Here is a 1,107-nt window from a genome sequence, read left to right on the forward strand (position 1 = left end):
CTAGCGCCAAATCTAGGAAGGAGCAATCAGCTAAGTGAGCTTAGTGCTTGGAAAAAATCTTTCATTCCTTTAGAGACAGCATGAAAAGTCAGCTGAGTACAAAACATAGAGAGGAAAACAAGAAGAAGAGAGGGACACAACCTAGAACAGATAATGGATGTCTATTCTATTAACATTTCTGTATCTGTATAAGTTAATTATTCTTGATCTATGGTTTGTCTTAGATTAGGAATCCTTATCAATTTTACTACATGATTACAAATAAGCAATAAACAAAAAAACAAATAAAATTTTAAAGTTCTGTAATAAATCAGAACGGATTCTTGAAGGACGCGGTCGCATTTTCCTTCTTCGCTGCAACTCCCTGATCTGTCCCTCCTTTGCTGCGTCATCTTTTCTGAGCCCTCTCTTCATATTACCCGAATTTAAACACTGGATCTGGTCAGCTGGTCTCTCAATGGAATTGATCACATTTTCTCAACTGGAAGACAAGGAAAGGGAACCCTTCCTGTCCGGCCGGGGATACACCATGGACTCCTGGAAGGCTTGGAGGATGGTGTGTTTTACAATGTTGTCAGTGGAGGATGTTGAAGGATTTTTGGATTTATGATACTCGGATTTCTCCTGTTTTGATTTGAAAGGATACCTGATGTATCTACAATTAAAGAGGATATCAGCTGCAAATTGGCCATTGAACAGGCTGCCGGCAGCAGCTGACACGCTCACAAAGGCTGTGAACGAGCAAGATCGGGAGCCGTATGCTGGATGCTATTAAATGCAGGCTGGCTGCGGTGGGTGAACTCAAAGGTGAGATGGGATAGTTGATCAAATTAGGCAGAAAAGCTAATTAAAATTGGGAATATTGGATTTGCCATGAGGAGCCTGCAAGTAGATACTCTAAGGCTGATGGAAAAATTAGTTATTTTGGATTTGACCTCCCTCGTTATCAAGCCTCCTGTGGATGTTATGGCGGAGAGGCCCAATACTGCTGCAACAGCTTGCACTGAAACTAAATTCTCCATTACGCTGCAAATTGTACTTGACAATAAAGAAACTGATTGATTGGACACGCAGCGAGGCAGACAAGCTCAGAAACAGCTCAAAAGT

The sequence above is a fragment of the Cyprinodon variegatus genome, unplaced genomic scaffold, assembly GCF_000732505.1.
Source record: "Cyprinodon variegatus isolate N-32 unplaced genomic scaffold, C_variegatus-1.0 Scaffold1800, whole genome shotgun sequence".
NCBI classification, from domain to species: domain Eukaryota; kingdom Metazoa; phylum Chordata; class Actinopteri; order Cyprinodontiformes; family Cyprinodontidae; genus Cyprinodon; species Cyprinodon variegatus.